Source organism: Macaca mulatta, chromosome 17 (assembly GCF_049350105.2).
Source record: "Macaca mulatta isolate MMU2019108-1 chromosome 17, T2T-MMU8v2.0, whole genome shotgun sequence".
NCBI classification, from domain to species: domain Eukaryota; kingdom Metazoa; phylum Chordata; class Mammalia; order Primates; family Cercopithecidae; genus Macaca; species Macaca mulatta.
Window position 1 is genome coordinate 13,221,545 of NC_133422.1, and position 12,830 is coordinate 13,234,374.

The window sequence follows — 12,830 nt, forward strand, 5'->3', positions numbered from 1 at the left end:
TTTTTTTTTTTTTTTTTAAAGATAGAGTCTCACTCTGTCACCCAGGGCCAGGCTGGTCTCGAACTCCTGACCTCAAGTGATCCGCCCACCTCGGCCTCTCAAAGTGCTGGGATTATAGGCATGAGCCACAGTGACTGACCATGAGCAAACTGTTGATTGCACATTTGCATTTGGACATTTCACATCAGATACCTCAAACTCCGTGTCCAAAACTCAACATCCTCTCCTCCCCTCCCACCTCCTCCTCCACCTCCTTGTCCACACACACATACAGATCCCCTTTCTGTGTTCCCTCTGTCTTGGTGAATAGTGTTTCCATCTACCTGTTTGTTCAAATCAGAAACTCACAGATCACCCTTGATTCGTTCCTGTCCTCACTGAATCCTGCTGAAGCCTACTTCCAAATGTTGCTTGAATCCATCTGCTGCTTTTCATCCCTGCTGCCACCTCCTGGGCAACATTCAGGTAATACCTAGAAAACTGCAAGAGTTTCTTAACTTCTTAGTCCAATTCTAGTCTTATTTCTCTCCAACCTATTCTCAGCCAGTGTGATTGCTTCAAAAACAATGTGATCACTTCCATCTTCTTAAAATCCTTCAATGATTCGCCATTACTCTAAGAATACATACAGTTGTGTGGTTAAGATCATATGTTTAGCAATCAGAAAGACAGCTGCTAGCTGTAGACCTTAAAAAAGTGATCACATTTCTCTAAGCCTCATTTCCTCATCAGTAAATGGGGTTGCTTTGAGGAGTAAGTACAAAAATTCAGGGGATGTCCTGAGCCCCACGTGTAGCAGAGAAAAGGTATACAATACATATTGGTTGATTATTCTGAAGGAAATTCTGAAAAACAGATGCTTATGTTTATTAACTTTTCCAAAGTATCAGGTAAACAGTACTCTACGAGGGTCAGTCAGGAAAGAGGCAAAATGATGACGCAGTTAAAGCTTTGTCCTTGATACTGCAGTTCCTTCCCATCCCATTGTTTGTGTCTCTCCCTATATTCTATGCCTGTGCTTATACTTGCCCCAGGAAAAAGCAAATCCACAAAAGAGTTGATGAGTGACAATAAGATCCACTTTTCCCAAGGATATTCACATATTAAAGGGACATCATTTGACAATAAACACCAATAAATGAACCTGTAATGGTGCAACTTCAGACATCTGTGACACACAGAGGGGAAAAGATCCCTCCATATTTTTAAACTAGTATCAGTGGTTCTGACTTGGTCTAGAAGCAAATATATTTAATGACTATTTGACCTGGAATGAGAAATAAACTTAGAAAGTAGAGTAGGTTGTATTACTTGAACACAATAAAATATTAAGCATTATTTTCTAAACACAATAATGTTCTGACAATCATATAAATTAGAAATAACCCAGTAGAATTCTTCCAGTTCAACCTTTTAAAAATTCTCACTTATGAGCTAAGAGCAATTGCTGCCGAAAAATTTAAGCCTCAGGGCTTGAAAAGGAAACAAAACACAGAAGTATGCTTTCTCAACCACATCTTGAGATGGAGTGCTAACAGAGCTACTCATACATTAATAATAATAATAAAAAATAATCCTTGGAACAAGAACTGAAAGTCAGATTACTTGATTCCAAAATAAATCAACGCAACCCAACTGAAATAGGAATTCCAGAGAGAATATTTGACAAAAGTATGGCCAAGCATTATTTTGTCCTAAATGTAGACTATTTAAAAGGTACACAGAGTGTGAATTTGATAAACATGTATATGTGTACAGAATATGAACATCTATCTCAAGGGTGAGGTATCATGATGAGCAAAAAGGAGAAACTAATGATCTGAAATTAAAGCGACAAAAGTTAGTGTTTTGAAAAATGAAAAATACTTGAAAAACAGTACTGAAGTTCAAAGATGTTAGAGATATTTAAAAATGAGCCCCTCATGTATCTACCATTTTAGTAGTACATAAAACATCACAAGCAGAGACATAGGGGCCCTCATTTCCCAGGAAAATTGATGAGGCAAAAAATAAATACATAACACCCATTTTCTGTAATACGTTAATTGTAAAACATTCATAAATATAATGGTGAACATATTCTTCTTTCTGGATTATATAGCAATATTTTAACATAATATTTTTCATTTAAAATCACAGGATGCCAGGGGCTAGGGGAAGAAGGAATAGGGAGTTATTGATTAATTGGTACAGGGTTCAGTTTTACAAGATGAAGAGTTCTGGAGATGGACAGTGGTGATGGTCGCATAGCAATCTGAATGTTCTTAATACCACTGAACTGTACACTCAAAAATGGTTAGGATGATAAATTTTATGTTACATGAATTCATAACAATTAATAAAAAGGTTCCCCCGCCCAAAAAAAATACACTAGAAGCACACACTCTATTGCAACCCAGTATGTTGAACCTCCTGCTGCTTTCTACTTCAAACCCCTCTGTTTGGAAATCCAAATAGAAACTCTTTAGAACTTAGCAATATAACACATTAAGAGGATATCTCAGCCGTGCGCGGTGGATCACGCATGTAATCCCAGCACTTTCTGAAGCCAAGGCGGGTGGATCACTAGGTCAGGAGTTCAAGACCAGCCTGGCCAACATGATGAAACCCCGTCTCTACTGAAAATACAAAAATTAGCTGGGCATGTGATGTGCGCCTGTAATCCCAGATACTTGGGAGGCTGAGGCAGGAGAATCATTTGAACCAAGGAGGTGGAGGCTGCAGCGAGTCGAGCTGAGATTGTGCCACCGCACTCCAGCCTGGGAGACAGAGCAAGACTCAGTCTCAAAAAAAAATAAAGAAAAAAAAAAAGAGGATATCTCTAAGATCCAAAATGCAACTTATGGATAGACAATTTTAGAAAACTGCTACTATTGGGGGGATAGTTATTCATACTAACCTAATAATCCTGAGATTATAGCTAGCTCTATAAACATGAAGGAAGGGTACACTTTGGAGCAGATGTGAAATGATGTCACTTATTCACTGATGTCAGTATAGTTAGATTACGTGTCTCTCGACCACCAGTGGGTTTTCTCTGGGTATTTTATTCACTAAACATTTGCCGAGTGCTTAGTCAGTATATAGATAAACACATTTCTAGCACTATGGTAGGTGCTTAACCCTTTCTGTTGTATAGGTGGCTTGGAGCAGGTAAGTGGTCTATATTAGAGATTCAGGAACTCTATGGATAACTATTAGAATTATCTCATGGATAATTCTCATGGAAAAAACATGACTGTAGTCTTGCCACTTATCACAGACCACAGATAGCATAAACCACATTTGGGTGGCTTCATTTCCTTCTCAATTAGCTGTAAATTCCTTTGAGGTACATTTAATGGTAATTTGCAGGCCAGATGCAGTTGCTCACACCTGTAATCCCAGTACTTTGGGAGGCCAAGATGGGAGGATTACTTGAGGCAGGGAGTTTGGAATCAGCCTGGGAAACAGGAGATCCTGTCTCTACAAAAAAAAAAAAAAAAAAAAAGAAAGAAAAAGAAAGAAAAAATTAGCCAGTGTGATGGCTCACATCTGTAATCCCAGCCACTAGAGAGACTGAGGCAGGAGGATCACTTGAACCCAGGAAGTTGAGGCTGCAGTGAGCCAGTGTTCGCACCCCTGCACTCCAGCCTGCATGGCAGAGTGAGATCCTGTCCCTAAAAATAATAATATAACAGTAAAAACTTTTAAAAAGTCATTTGCCTCATTTGCTGAGATCCCCCAGAAAGTGTTAATTTTGTAATACCTCCAAAGCCATAGTAATTATAAATCCATGTTCATGCAGACAGTCTAAAAACATCTTAGATATTTATTTTATGATAAGGCTGGATATAAAATGCAATCGCTTTTTGAAACAAATGTACCCAGTAATGTATCCTTTGTCCACATAGCCAAATATGACAGATTAAAATACAGAACTGCACTAGGTAACCATAAAAACATCCAGATAATTTTTTGGGGGGAGAGGCTATGTCCCTTAGGGCTTGTAATGATCAATCAAGTCAATGAATACATTAACTACTATTGTACTAGTCAAACTAGAGAGCAGTTTCAACACCTGCTGTTCCTGAAAAACAAAGGGCCCATTTGTTCCTAATGTCCTCATGTTAACCTTTAAAAGCAAGAGCAGTAGATAAAAATCCTAGAGTAAATAAATCATCATGTAAACATGGAAGCTATTTTATTATCTGCCCTTTACTTTATTCAGAACCCACCTGCTGGTTTCAAACTCAATAGATTATGTTCAGTAGTAACCTTGATTTGAATATTCTGGATAATGTCTAAGTAACAATGAGTAGAAAAGGTTAATCACTAGATTACCACTAGAAAGTTAGTTTCCTTGGACAAGTGTATGGGATGTATCACACACTGAGTTTGGCCCAAATAATTTATGGCTGACTTTGTTATAGGTGAATTATATCTCAGATAACCTTTTCCTAAATCACCCTTGTCTTAGTTCATTTGTGTGTTGCTAGAAAGAAATACCTGAGGCTATATATATGTTTATTTGGCTCACAGTTCTGGTATCTCGAAAAGTTCAAAACTGGGCAAGGGCCTCAGGCTGTTTCCACTCCTGGCTGAAGGTGAAGGGGAGTTTGTATAGAGAGAGATCACAGGGAGAGAGGAAGGAGAAGAGGGGCCAGGTGCCAGGCTCTTTTTAACCACCAGCTTTCACAAGAACTAATAAAGTGAGAACTCACTCACCCCCCAACCCCAGTGAGGGCTTTAATCTATTCATGAGGGATCGGTCTCTGCGACCCAGACACCTCCCATTAGACACCCACCTCCAACATTGAAATTAAATTTCAACATGAGTTTTGAGGGATCAAACATCCGAACTATAGCACTCCTCATGTTAGCTACCCAATGGATCATGTGCAAATTATGCATAAAAAGTATAGGATTTAAAAAAAGAAAATAAAATATTTCAAAGCATCATAATCTGTAATTCCAGAGTCATTTTGACAAGACAGGCTTAAAGAAGAGGTTAACCAAACTATCAGTTGATGAAGAAGTAAAATGAAAATGTAATGTTCCTTATTTACCATACTAAATTCTCACTATTCCCTTTAAATTTGAATTCAAAATATTCCAAGCACAGCCTTGCAGGAAAGTTCCCAAAACTTTCTATTTCTGCAAACATTCTATGTAGTGATTTCTGTCTAATTATCAAAGCGATTCTTTCCCTGACTCAGGCTGAGAAAAGGCTGTACTAACTCTTAGCTGGAAGGAAGGAAGAGACGGGGATGATTGCAATTTCCTCACATATAGCTATGTGATGAAAGCAAAAAAGAAAAAAAAAATAAAAGCCAAAATCACTTAAAAAGATAGATTATATAGTTTTAAATATCCTTTTTATTTTTGTTTAATCTTCCCTGATTTCCTATAGACCTGAGATATGTAATGCTTATTTTCATTGCTATATAAAAATCTCAATAAACTTTATACATAAAAGTCAAATGAAAATCCACTTTTGTGGACTGAAAAATATTTCAGTGTTGCCTATGATACATAAATCTGTTTCTAAATATAAATTTTGGTATATGTATATTAGCATTCATATATTTGAAATAGAAGGAGTAATACAGAATTGTAGACATTTAATCTAATGCAAAAACACGAGTCTTTACTAGTTCAGTGAGTCTAAAATGATGTTATTTAATAAACCATAGCATTTTAATAAGCATTCTTGACATCTGGTGCTAATAAAAAGGACTTTATGTTTTACAGTTAACATTTAAGGAAAAAACATGACTGTAGTTTTGCTATTTATCATAGATCACAGATGGCATAGCCCACATTTGGGTGGCTTCATTTCCTTCTTGATTAGTTTACATAAAGAGGCTACTTGTTCTCTCTCTTTGTGTGTATATTTTATATAGGATTTGGGCCAAATCCCAGACATTAATACATGAACAAAGAAAGGAATTCATTAAATTTAATGTGAAGTTTCTGAATAACAAAACTGGATCCAGTTTAGTTAATAGATTTTTCTGGATCCAGTTTAGTTAATAGATTCATTCTAAAACAAGGATCCAAGGAATTTTGCATTTGAAAAAATATTTGAAGTAAGATTTCTGGAAATGCAAGACACCACAAGGACCTAAAAACTTCCGTCTCTTGTACAACTATATGCCCTAGGCAAATACTAACCAGTCCTTCTATCCAGGACAGCTTCTTCCAGGAGCCTGTGTGCAAGCCAGCAGCTGGGCGTGATGCTGCTGCAACACCTAGACAGGGATGGAGGCTTCCAGGTGCTCTCCTTGCCTCTGGCTAGCCCTTTTCCAACCATGAAACTGACATATGGGCTTCCCTTTTCCTACTTGCTCAGACTTTTTGTGTTCTTCCCTTTGGATCCTTTGCTGAGTGTCCTGCTCCAACTTGGACATTAGACTTGAGTTGTACTCTGACTCTCATTAACCCCGACTTACCATTTCCTTACACTTTCCTCTGGAAAATGTCATGCTTATCTGGAAGCATCAGTGCAAGAGTATAAAACGTATGTTATATGACTTTTCACTAGATTTTGTTAGAATGATTGAAAATTAATTATTACATTTACCAGATAGTAATAACAGAAATAGTATGCTGTAAGATGCTCAATAAGACACACAGAAGCTCAGACTGAAAACCCAATGGATTAATTTGTGAGAAATGCAGAGACAGGAGTGTTAATTAGCTCAAAATCAAACAAGTTTTATTCTCAGAATTCTTTAATTCTGAAAATAAGAGAGAAATAAGATATAGATATATATGTAAACACCACTAGAAAGCAATTAAATGCAGAATTTTTGCAATACAGAATTAACTGATTGAGATAATAGGCACAATTAATTTTTAGAATACCTTAAAGTTAGGGAAAGAGGTTGGGTATGCTATTGAAAATCTGACTAGATTAGAATAAAATTGAATTCTTTTTTAAACTAAATTATTGTTATTATTAAATTTTTACTGATACATAATAATTGTACATACTTATGGGATATGTGATGTGTCAATATGTGTTCATTGTGTTATGAGCAAATCAGATTACAATAGCATATCCAGCACCTTAAATATTTATCATTTCTTTTTACTGTATACATTCAAAACCCTCTCTTCTAGGTTTTTCGAAGTATGATATATTATTGTTAACTCTCCTATTCTCCCTCCTCACTACACTTCCCATCCTCTGGTAACCACTATTCTACTATTATGAGAACAACTTTTTTAGATTTCATATAAGTGGCATCATGAAGTATTTATCTTTCTGTTCCTGACTTATTTCACTCAATGTAATTTAACAGGTTCATCCATGTTGCCACAAGTGACAAAATATTCTTTTTTTATGGCTGAATAGTATTCTATTGTGTATATATACTATATTTTTAAGTTCATTCAACCACTGAGGGGATTTAGGTTCTTTACTTACCTAGGCTGTTGTGAATTGTACTGCGATAAACACAGGAGTGCAAATATCTCTTTGACATATTGACATCATTTCCTTTGGATATATACCCAGTAGTGGGATTGCTGGAGTGTAGGGTAGTTCTATTTCTAATTTTTTTTGAGGAACCGCCATACTGTTTTCCATAATGGCTGAACTAATTTACATTTCTCCTACCAATGTGTAAGTGTTCCCTTTTCTCCACATCTTCACCAACAATTGTTACTGTTTGTCTTTTTGATAATAGTCATCCTAACCAGAATGAAGTGGTATCTACTCACATTTCCCTGATGATTAAAAATGTTGAGCATTTTTTCATATATTTCTTGGCCATTTGTATGCCTTCTTTTAAGAAATGTAAAGTCAGGTCTTTTGCTCATATTTTAATTGAATTTTGTTGTTGAGTTGTTTCAGTTCCCTATATATTTTGGATATTAACCTCTCATCAGATGCATAGTTTGCAAATATATTCTCTCACTCTGCACCCTGTCTCTTTGCTTTGTTGATTGTTCTACTGTTCTGAAATGCTGTGCTTAAAAAAAAAAAAAAAAGGTTGATGTTAATCCCATTTGTCTATTCTTGCATTTGTTGTTATGCTTTTGACGTTTTTATCCAAAAAAATCCTGGTGTAGGATATTTTTCATGGACATTTTCTCCTGTATTTTCTCTTTTAGCAGCTTTGTAGTTTTGGGTCTTAATTTAAGTTTTTAATTCATCTTGAGTTGATGTTTGTCTATGGTGAGAGATAAGGGTCTAGTTTCATTCTTCTGCAAGTGTTTAACCAGTTTTCCTAACATTATTTATTGAAGAGACATTCCTTTCCCCATTTTGTATTTTTGGCACCTTTGTCAAAAGTTAGTCGGCTGTAGATCCATGGATTTATTTCATGGACTTTCGATTCTGTTCCATCAGTCTATTGAGGTCTCAATATGCATGCCAGTACCATGTTGTTTTGGTTACCAACACTTGGTAGCATATTTTGAAGTCAGGTAGTCTAATGTCACCAGCTTTATTCTTTTTGCACAATATTTCTTTGGCTATTCAGGATCTTTTGTGGTTTCATGCAAATTGTAGAATTATTTTTCTATTTTTGTGAAGAATGTCACTGGTAATTTGTTAGCAATTGCATTGAAACTGTAGACTGCTGTGAGTAGTATGGACATTTTAACAATATAAATTCTTGCAGTTCATGAACACAGGATAACTTTCTATTTTTAGTGTCTTCCTCAATTTTTTTGTAGTTTTAATTGTAGATACCTTTTGTTTCGTTAGTTAAATTTATTCCTAGGTAATTTTTTGTAGCTATTGAAAATGGTATTGCCTTCTTGATTTCTTTTTCAGGTTCTTCACTGTTGGCATATAGAAATAAAACTGATTTTGTATGTTGATTTTGTATCCTACAACTTTACTTAATTTATTTATCAGTTCTAATAGTTTTTCTGTGTGTGTGTGTGTGAAGTATGGCATTTTCTATATGTAAAGATCATGCTATCTGCAAACAGGGACAGCTTGATTTCTACTCTTCCCACTTGGATTCCCTTTATTTCTTTCTTCTATCTGATTACTCTAGCTAGGACTTCCAGGACTGTGTTCAATAAAAGTGGTGAAAGTGGGCACTTTCTATTGTTTCAGATCTTAGAGAGAAAGCTTTCAGCTTTTCCCCTTTCAGAACGATGTTGCCTGTGAGCTTGTTATGTATGGCCTTTATTATGCTGAGGAATGTTCCTTCTATACCTAATTTGTTGAGAGTTTTTATTATGAAGAGATGTTAAATTTTATCAAATACTTCTATTGAGACAGTATGATTTTTGTCCTTCATTCTGTTAACATAATATATCATGTTTATTGATCTTCCTGTGTTGAACCATCCTTGCATCCCTAAAATGAATTCCACTTGATGATGGTGAATGACATTTTTAATGTGCTGCTGAATTTGGTTTGCTTATATTTTGTTGAGGATTTTTGTATGTTCATTACAGATATTAACCTGTAGTTTTCCTTTTTTGTTGTGTTATTGAAATTTAGTTTTGTACCCTGAATGAGGTCACAGTCTAGGCTAGAAGACAGCTCTATATCAAAAAATTTGCAAACTTATAGTCCTGTATGATCGTAACTTTTTTGTTTAGATATACAAGACATAATGGTTGCACAAGAGTCAGGAGTAGTGGACATCATGTAGAGAATCAGGGGAGGTTTACAGAGAGTAATATTTAAGATGGCTGTTGAAGAATATGCTCATTGGGAAAACACAGGGAGAGGGGAATTCCAGGGAGAAGAAACAATATGTACAAAGAAAGGAGCAGAAGAAAGCATGGTTGTTTGGGGAAATGCAGGTGAGGTTTGTTTTTTGTTTTTGTTTGATTTTTAAAAAAGAGACAGGGTCATGCTCTGTCCCCCAGGTTGGAGTGCAGTGGTGCAATCATGTCTCACTGCAGTGTAGGCCTCCTGTGCTCAAGGAATCCTTCCACCTCAGCCTCCTGAGTAGCTGAGACCTCAGACACATGCCACCAGGCCTGGCTAATTTTTTAATTTTTTGTAGATGAGGTCTCAATATGTTGCCTAGGCCAGTCTTGAACTCCTGGGCTCAAGCAATCCTTCCACCTCTGTCTCCTAAAGTGCTGGAATTATAGGTGTGAGCCCCCGTGCCTGGCTGAAATGCAGGTATTTTGGTATTGCTGAAATATCAGTTATAGAAAAGAGTGGAAAGTGACAGGGTTTAAAAGACAGAAGTAGGCTAGATAATAAAATACTTTACTACGTTAATGAGTTAAGAATGATTTCTGTGGTGATGAGGACTCTAAAAATGTAAGTTTGATAATCTAGAAGCAACATGAGGGATGGACTGGGGGTGGAGAGGAAGAGATCGGACACAAGTCAGGGGACTGTTGCCATAAACCATGACTAGGTGAAACATAGGGCCTGGACTAGAGTATGTATACAGAGAGGATGTCTTGGATGGTTTTCAGGTTTTGGGGTGAGCACCTGGTTCATGCTGACAAACAGAGTAACAGGGGAGGTGTTCAGGGCTTTGGAGCATAAGAAAAGGAGTTTTACTTTTATACACATTGAATTTGAAGTGACTATGAGATGCTCAATTGGGTCTGCATAGAGAAGCTGGAGCTCAGGAATGTGGAATATCTGTGATGATTCAGCTGTAAAAGACACTGAGATTGTTTAAAAAAAAAGTGTGGTTATACCGAAAATAAGAGAGGTAAAAGCAAAAATCTTGGTATGATAGTATTTGTGAAGTTGAAGTAATGATTGAAGAACAGCAGCCAGAGAAGAAAGTGATATGGTATATGACAAAAAAAGGAAGACTTAACCAGCAGGAATAGGTTAATAGAAAAGGACTGAAAATTGATACCTCTGAAGTCATTAAAAGTTGGTAATTATGTAGTGACCTTGGCAAGAACCAGAGGATAGAAATTAGAATAAAATAAATTAAGGAACAAGTGGGAAATAATTTAACTTCAAGAAACTCAATCAGAAAGGTTGAAGGAAGCAAAAGTGCTGGCCTTAGGAGGCAGTTTGATGGAGGGCTTTTGTAATTTAGAGGAGATCAGGAGATCCCAGTACGTTCAGGGCCTAAGGAGAAGGAGCTAGTCAAGAACACAGGTGCAAATACAAGGGAACAGGGTTTCTGGAATGGACCCAGGGGCACGGGGTCTGCTGGAGAAGGAGATGAGGAGGGTGTGGATAATGACAGTCTGGCCATGGTGGGCAGCTGATAGTTGCAGGGCACACATGGGAGGAACTCTCAGTTCTCTGGGGTATGAAGGCCAGATAAGGAAGGGCTGGAACTGGGGGCGGTTGTGGGGTGGGTGTCAGGGGAAACCTATTTTCCATCTGAGAGGCAACACAGCGTTTTCCTCTGCTGTACTGTTGTGTACTCAGACTATAGCTTCATGCTTAAACACTGCCTCCAACTAGTCCCTAGTTATTTCACAAACCTGTCTTCTGTCCTCATGCAAATGTGAGTAATATTAGAGATAATATTAGAGTAATATTAGAGGTAATATTAGAAATTGATATTTCTCCCTCTCTATTTTCCTTAAGGCATGATCGTATATTAGAAAGACTTGAGTTTCTGATTTAGATACACTGGGTTTCAGTCTTGAATCCAGCTTTTACTAGCTTAGGCAACTCTTCTCCATTGTCTGAAATTAAGATTCCTTACATACGAAATGGAGGTAGTGATACAGATCTCATAAGAATGTAAAGATTAAACTAAAAACTTGTATACCATCTCTCATCCATAACATGGAGGCCTAGACTGGGCACCTGATATGCTTAAACTATGCACAATAAACAAATGAGTAACCTGGAACACCAAAGTATATCAACATGAAAATGTCTTTTCAACTATTATATTCAGTTTCATCTCTAACTTTAAAATATATTGCCTAACATTAAAGAAACTATGAGAAAGGGTCATTCTATAACATTCTAATTTTGTCCTTCAGTAATCACAGCCACCACCTCACTTTTAGGCGTGCATAGCAAGAAATCCAAATCAAGAGCTTGGGTTGGCTATGGCCATATGGCAGGCCTCCTTGGGCAACATCCCACTGGGTTTGAGTATTTCATAGGCATATTTGCCTTGGCCTTTAGTCTTGTTTTCATAGCTCGATACCGCCAGCTTTCAAGAATATACAAGATTATAGTGACATATTTTATTTAATGCTTCATTTTCTTTATAAGAGTAGTTTTTGGCTAAAAACAAAGCAAACAAAAACAACAACAAAACATGCCATGCTTCATAAGCCTCACGCCTCTTGGGCCCTGGCTTGTTCAGCTGAATATAGGCCAATAGAGAATAACTGGGTCACCAAGTTCTGGACACATCGCCCTGGAAAATGTCAGATGTTGGATGGTCTATTCCTTTCTCTGGAACCTGCTCAAGTAACTTCATGAATAAATCCTAAGTGCTTTAAGAAATAAAAATGACTCTTAAGAACATGTTTTCTTTCAACTATAGAGAAAACACTGGTGATGTTGGCTTTTTTTCTTTAGCATCTTTTTTCATTTTGAATTTGAAAGCCACAGAAAAGCCAGCTGTTTAAGGAAATTCCAATAAGAGATGAAGTATATGAGATGTTAATAATAATACAGTGCCACTCTTTTATCTGTGTAAATGGAGGTCTAGGCCTTCAAAACTGTTACTGACCAAAACATAGTTTAACATCATTTTTTTTTTCTTTTTTCTTTTGAGACGGAGTCTTGCTCTGTCACCCAGGCTGGAGTGCAGTGGCCAGATCTCAGCTTACTGCAAGCTCCGCCTCCTGGGTTCACGCCATTCTCCTGCCTCAGCCTCTCGAGTAGGAGTAGCCGGGACTACAGGCGGCCGCCACCGCGCCCGGCTAGTTTTTTGTATTTTTTAGTAGAGATGGGGTTTCACCGT

At 37.0% G+C, this 12,830-nt stretch overlaps 1 protein-coding gene across 2 annotated transcripts in view; it reads right to left on the reverse strand.

The window, feature by feature from the left end:
- STARD13 (StAR related lipid transfer domain containing 13) overlaps positions 1-12,830 on the reverse strand; it is a 558,426-nt gene that overhangs the window by 342,538 nt on the left and 203,058 nt on the right. The window lies entirely within an intron of this gene.